Source organism: Fukomys damarensis, unplaced genomic scaffold, assembly GCF_012274545.1.
Source record: "Fukomys damarensis isolate Sample0158 unplaced genomic scaffold, DMR_v1.0_HiC HiC_scaffold_37, whole genome shotgun sequence".
Lineage (NCBI taxonomy): Eukaryota > Metazoa > Chordata > Mammalia > Rodentia > Bathyergidae > Fukomys > Fukomys damarensis.
The window spans coordinates 42,087,831-42,094,370 of record NW_022900949.1 but is presented as its reverse complement, the minus strand read 5'-3'; positions in this window follow the sequence as shown (position 1 = coordinate 42,094,370).

The following is a 6,540-nucleotide window of genomic DNA, read 5'->3' as shown; positions in this document are numbered from 1 at the left end:
GTCCGCGGAGTGGGGGTGCCGATCCCCGGGGCGCAGGAGAGGGAGGAAAACCCCTAGGCAGGATGGCCGAACCCCGGGAGGGCTCCCTAGAGGCTGGGGTGGAGGGATGCTTCAGACTTTGAGGTCTCTGGTGTCCTTAACCCCGAATGCTCTGCCTTCATCTCCCCGAAACCAGAACGGTTTTTCAGCCAACAGGAGTAGGAACTGGGAAAAGCTTAACTTTAGTTATGGGTGCTTTACATGTAGGGCTTTCAGACATTACTTACGCAACAAATTCTCTTTTCTACCTCTCACGGTCCCTAACCACTGATGGGATAGGATGGGGGTTTGGAAGAACTTCCTGCATCTTCATACGAAATAGAAGAAAGGCTCATAGTCTGGAGCAGGGCAATGAAGGCAGAAGGGCAGCAGGGCAACAACAGCAAGGTCTAGTGTTGCCTGGAGCCTCACTAGCCAGCCCCCACTTCTTTATTTCTACAGGGTAGGAGACTATGACAACTTGCTGGTGGGAAGTGGGAGCTGGGACTTGGTGCCCTGGGAGAAGGGGTTTTAGGGTAGCATAGTTCTTATTCGAAGGTTCCTATCCTAGCCCTGCTTGCCTTCCACCTGGGACCCTGTTGCTCAGAGGTGGGTGGGTGGTTTCAGGGTCTCAGGTCCAGCCAGCAAGGAGCAGGGCAAGGCATTGACCTTTAGGGGTAAACTGAAGGGGAGAATTGTTAGAACAGCTCTGCCCCTTGCTACTCAGCCACTGGCTCTGATCGGATTAATCCCTGGCCTCCACTCTTCCTATCCAAGCAAGACTTCTCAGTGTCCTGTCTGTCCCCCTTTTTGGCCCTGGGGAAAAGCCCTCAAAGGACAAAGCTCACCTGTGTCCTGCCCTGGTCCTGGAGTCAGGGATCCCGCAATCCAGGGCGCTTGGATTCTCTTACTGCTGACTTAGCACTACCAGAGCCAAGCTTTGGTGTACCTTAGTTTCCCTCTGTGTCACAAGAAATGGATGGTTTTCCCCTGGCCTGAGGGGAGTAGAGTATGGGGAGGGTAAGAGCCATAGGCATGGGGCTCAGTGCTGCCTGGGAGGGTCAAGTGACTATGAGAGCTACGAAGCAATTGCCACTGGGATGGGGCAATTTCTGCAAACCTCAATTTGCTCAACTACTGCCTTGCTAGTCACTAGGCAATTGGAGGGGACTGGCTTTGCCTCCTGATCTGGCTCTGGTATAATCACAGGTGTCACCATGATCACAAGGGGTCATGAGGCTTCCACACTCCAAAAGAGCCTAGGACAGAGACATCCCGGATGCTTATGGAGCCACTTGCAAAGTCCTGGTGGTTCCCATGGGCAAATGCTGAAGGGCTAGACATGGCTCAAGGTCATCCAGCAGGTGAATGTTAGGGTCTTTGATCCAGACTGGGGGGAGCAGGTACTGGCAGGGCTTGGCTCAGATGTGGGTGTGATTGATGTAAGGTCCCTGGCCCAGGTCAGTGGTGGCCCCACCAGGACAAACACAGAGCTGAGGTCTTTCTCACTACCTGCTGAACCTCCTAGGCCAGCCTGCAGGGGCTGGACAGCTGGGCAGCTGGGACAGGGCTCTGAGACTGCCAGGTACTATCTCCCAGAAGCCAGAGGGAAGGTCCATCTATGAAACCGCTCTGTGAGAGATGTCTAGAGTGGGCGGAGAGGCTTTATATCCCGAATCAACCTAGCTCCTCTCTTCACTCCCCCAATATAACATTTCAAATCCAGGCCCAGGAGGAGACTGTCAGATACAAGGAGCAGAACTTAGGGCCCTGGGATCACTCAGACCCTCCTGTCAGGGTCACAGCAACTCTTTTGCTCTCCCTCAAGCTTCCAGTCATGAACTCTTAGCCTCCAGCAGGTTGGACTCTTCTGACCACGCCATCACCTCCACTGGTACACCATCCGCATGACACCCCAAGACTCTCTCCCAGGGCTGGGGATTTAGCTCGGTGGTTCTACCACCTGCCTCGTAAGCACAAGGTCCTGAGTCCAATTCTCGGTACACACACACACACACACACACACACACACACACAAGAAAAAGAAAGAATCTCTCCAATAGTGAGGCCTCCATCCTAACCTCCATCCCAGGGCTTCCCAGAGCCCAGCCTCTGAATACAGTGGCTGCTTGGGTGCCCTGGAAGACCCTGCCCTTGTATCCAGCTGGCCTCCCTGATATCCTCCAACTTGCTCCATCTGGCTCCTCACCCACCATGGCCAAGCTGGCCAACACAGTCTGGTCCTGTTGTTTCCAGACTACGCCAGCCTTCATGCTTCTGTGCCTCTGCTTCATGCTCCCTGGGGTTGAGGTTCCATGCCTGGCCCCACCCCCTTGGCAAACTCCTACTTGTCCTTTAGCACCAAAGAGAAGATCACCTCTGAAAACTCTGCCTCATCACCAGAAGAGCCAGCTATTCCAGTACTCACTACAGCTGCCATACCATCCTCCCACTATCCTAGCAGCAGTGTCTCAGTGGGCTATGTCTGGGAAGTCTAGATGGGAAAGTGTCCGGCAGGATGGAGGGTGCAAATCAAAGGAAGCCTAAGCCAGGTGTGGTGGTACATGCAGAATCCCAGCACTCTGCGAAACTGAGGTAGAAGGGTTACAAGTTCAAGCCCAGCCTGGCCAATTTAGTGACTTGGCAAAGCCCTGTCTCAAAAATAAAATAAAATAACTGGGGGTATAGATCAGTGTGAAGGTCCTGGGTTCAACTGCCTGTACCAATTAAAAAAAAAAAAAAAAAAGGAAAGCCCAAGGAGAAGCAACCTGTAGGCCTGGGTTTGCCAAGGGAAAGGAAGGAGGCAAGGGGCAGGAGGCAGTGGTAGAAGACTTTAGACTTTGTGTTGGGGCCAGGGCCACACCTGCTGCTGGAGTCACTCTTGGGCTCAAAGCCTCGAGGAGAGTGTGATTCTGGCTCCACACCCCAGTCTTGAGGATTCAGCTCCACACCCTGACTACATGCAACTCCATTTGGTGCCTAGGAGGCTGGTTTTGGCAGCTTTTGGTTTTTGAGGTTACTGTCTCAACACAGGCTGTGGAAGTGTGGAGGGGACTGAAAGCCCTTCTATGCAGCCTTCCCCAGCATGGCCCCAGCAGGGGTGGCCTCCTGCTCAGGCTAGTCCTGCAGCCTGGCATGCCCACCCTTTCTCCCAGAGATTTGGCCCCCAGCCTCTCTGGCCACTGAAGCGGCTTAATGAGCCCAGGTCACATGGGCAGTGCTGCTGACCGTGGGGAGGGCCCAAACTCCCAGTGCTCATCTGGGTAGGCCCTGACGTCAGTGGCATTAACCGTCTACCAGACTCGTCTAATCTCTGGTTAGCAGCTGGGCCAGGTTAGTCCTGTCAGATCCAGAGCTGAAGACCACGGGGGCCTTCAGGGACACCTTGAGGTACCTGCAGGTCAGGCAGAGATGGTGGTGGCTCGTGATGTGCCCAAGAAATGCTTCCACCTACATATAGGTGCAGCCACAGTGATGAATCTGAGCCAGCTCTCTGATTCTCTGCCCCGGACTGTGAATCAGGTCACCAGGCACCCCGTCATCCATTGATCTTGCTCCTGGTCATGGACAGGGTGGCTCAAGGCAGGATCCAGCAGTCAGAACCGAGGGCTGACTTTCCTCTGTCCCTTGCCCAGAAAGGCTGGGAGCTCATTACTCTTTTTCTTCCTTTTTTTTGGTACAGGCGATCTAACTCAGGACCTTGGACTTGCAAGGCAGGCTCAGTGCTACTGAGCTAAATCTCTGGCTCATTACTCTTTTTTTTTTTTTTTGTACCGGGGATTGAACTTGGGTCCTTGTCCTTGCGAGGAAGGCTGCAGAACCACTGAGCTAAATCCCCGGCCCTCATTACTCTTTTTTTTTTTTTTGGTACCGGGGATTGAACTTGGGTCCTTGTCCTTGCGAGGAAGGCTGCAGAACCACTGAGCTAAATCCCCGGCCCTCATTACTCTTTTTCTAACACAAGGCAGCTACGAGGAAGACCCTATTAATTCACCTTTCCCTCTTAGCCTTCTTCTCCGAAGCCCAGTACTTCCAGATCCTCACAGCCTCATGTCCTCCATCTCACCTCCGCCCGCTACTCCCTGCCCCATCTCAATCCAATAAATTGTTCAGGTCCTTAGTGGAAAATAACCACCAGCAGGGTCCTGCACCAACTGAGCACGGCTCTTCCTTCCTCAGGCTTCTGAACAGCACCAGTGTGGTCACCATGCGTCCTTGGCTTCCCGAGCTCCTAATGTTCCTCCTGTGTTACCCCCACAGGCCTCCCATAGATCCTGAAGATGCTGTCTACAATCTGCCTTCTGCTCCACGGGGAGGACCTGCTGCCTCCTCGACATCTTCCTCAAGTGGCCACAGATCCTGCACACTAGCCTGTCCAACATCCTCTGCGACCCGAGCTAGCACAGCGTCACATGTGGCTGTTCAGCTGTGTAGCTGAGCTCCTGCTTCACAAGCCCTGGCTCTGCTGTGTATTGCATCTGCCCTGGAGTCCCTAGTCCCATTCCTTTCCTCCCCATGCCCACACTGGCCCCCAGGAAAATGTGTGCCTCTATTACCTGTTTTCATGAAAATTTATAATGTTTACTTTTTTCCCAAAGCAGATTTCAAAAATATTTTTGATGACTTTTATCTCCATTAAAGCCAGGAAAATAAGATTATAATAAATTCAGTTTTAGGTTGGAATAAAATGTGTAAGTTTAAAATACTGTCATGTATTTGAGCCAGGCATGGCGGTGCATATTTGTAATCCCAGCACTCCAGAGGCTGAGGCAGGGAGGTCACCATGAATTCGAGGGCAGCCTGGGTTACACAGTGAGTTCAAGTCCAGCCTGAACCACATAGCAAGACTGTGTCTCAAAACAAACAAACAAACAAACAAATTAATGCGAGTTTGGGCTGAGAATGTAGCTTAGTGGTAAGAGTACTTGCATAGCATGTGTGAAGTCCTAGGTTCAATCCCAGCAATGGGGGAAAAAATGAATTTAAAAAACCTCACTTTCAATTTCTGTGTTTTTTTCAACTACTTTATGTTGGGGGTGATTAACCATTGAAAACACATAAAAGAGACCTGTCAAATAGCATGTCTGTTGTCCCACTTACTTGGGAGGCTGAGGCAGGAGGACCACAAGTTTGAGGTTTGCCTGGGCAACTTAGTGAGAACCTGTCTCAAAAAGATAGAGGAGGGAGCTGGGCACACACCTGTGATCTCAGCACTTGGGAGGCTGAGGCAGGAGGATCACTGTGAGTTTGAGACCAGCCTGGGCTACTTAGTGAGTTCCATGTCAGTCTCAACTACATAGTGAGACCCTGTCTCAAAAAAACAAAAAAAAGAGGAGGGGGTGGGGATTTAGCTCAATGGTTCTGCCATCTGCCTCTCAAGCACAAGGTCCTGAGTTTGATCCCCGAAACCGAAAAAAACAAAAGAGAGGGCTGGGGTTGTAACTCAGTAGCAGAGCACTTTCATAACACATGTGAGGCCCTGGAATTCAATCAACAGCATGGCAAAACAAAACAAAATCATAAAAGAGCAAGAAGGTGTACAATCCAAAGCACAAGAAAGTATTTGTAAATCATGTCTCTGGTAGGGATTATTTTCCAGACTATACGGGGAACTTCTGAAACTTAGTAACAACAACAGAAAACCACCCAAGCAATCCAATTTAAAAATGGAAAGAGATTGGCCAGGTGTGGTGGTGCATTCCTGCAATCCCAGCATGTGGGAGGCTGAGGCAGGAGGATCTCTTCTAGTTCAAGACCAGTTTGGATCACAGAGTGAGACACTGGAGATATATATATCAGACTATACGGGGAACTTCTGAAACTTAGTAACAACAACAGAAAACCACCCAAGCAATCCAATTTAAAAATGGAAAGAGATTGGCCAGGTGTGGTGGTGCATTCCTGCAATCCCAGCATGTGGGAGGCTGAGGCAGGAGGATCTCTTCTAGTTCAAGACCAGTTTGGATCACAGAGTGAGACACTGGAGATATATATATATATATAAAAAAAAAAAAAAGTAGGGAAACCCAAATCAAAAGCACAACAGGGCAGGACCCTCAGTTCATGCTTTAGCATCCCAAAAAAAAATAAAAACAAACAAATTAAAACAAAACCAAAATAACAAGTGTTGACAAAAATGTGTAGAAATCAGAGCCCTTTCTGAGCATGGTGGTGAACACTGTAATCCCGTAGTTTGGGAGACTAAGGCAGGAGGATAGTAAATTAGAGCACCACCTGGGCAACTTAGCAAAACCCTCTCAAAATAAAAAATAAAAAGGACTTGGAATGTAGCTCGTGTGAAGGTCCTATATTCAATCTCCAATATGAGGGGCAGGATTGGAACCCTCGTATGTGGCTGGTAGGGATACAAGGAATATGCAATACTAGAGGCACTGTAGATGTTTCCTCAAAAAATTAAAATTAGAATTTTACCATATGATCCACCAATCAAACTTCTAGGCACACATCCAAAAGAACTAAAAATAGGGTCTCAAAAACATTTTTTTTTTTTTTTTTTTTTTT